This window comes from Aplysia californica, unplaced genomic scaffold (assembly GCF_000002075.1).
Source record: "Aplysia californica isolate F4 #8 unplaced genomic scaffold, AplCal3.0 scaffold00630, whole genome shotgun sequence".
In the NCBI taxonomy this organism is placed as follows: domain Eukaryota; kingdom Metazoa; phylum Mollusca; class Gastropoda; order Aplysiida; family Aplysiidae; genus Aplysia; species Aplysia californica.
The window spans coordinates 47,566-48,263 of record NW_004797900.1 but is presented as its reverse complement, the minus strand read 5'-3'; positions in this window follow the sequence as shown (position 1 = coordinate 48,263).

Below are 698 nucleotides of genomic sequence, written 5' to 3'. Positions count from 1 at the left end.
TCTGTCTGTCTGTCTGTCTGTCTGTCTGTCTGTCTGTCTGTCTGTCTGTCTGTCTTTTTAGTGGTTGTTGTGTCGTTGTGTATCTCCTTGCTTAAAACTACTGATGTAATAATAATATGCCCCAAGAGGGTAATAATGATATGCCCCAAGAGGGTAGTACTATTTATGCCATTTGACCAACAACAACTTCAACAACTACAACAACAACCGGGAGCACCAGAAACAACACAGCAGCACTAACAAAACAAAAATAGCAACAAAAACAACACCACCAACAACACCCCTTAATGAAGACAGCACTTTTCACAAGTCTAAAAAGCTCCGCCGACACTCTTGCTGATTCCTGATGGGAAAACCCATTGCCACAGACGTCCGAGTTGCCCCGACAGACGTGAGTTCTCAGATGACCCGCCGAGAGATCTAGGCCACCAGCATTGTCCACATAGTCGGTGTGGGTTCTCAGTACTCAGGGGAAGTGACGTCCGGGTTAATGCGGCGTGCACGTGCGTTGACGCGCGCGAGAATCCCCAGCAGCCCACGCCGTAGAAATGGAAGCAAAAGACTGAAGATGCAATCACTGCTAATTTCTTGCTGAAAAAGAGGGAATGGATTCGATCCAAAGATAGGTTTAGCGTGTTGATTGATGTGGAGGAGAATATTGATGAGGATTTCCAAGTGATGCTTTAAATATAATGGTT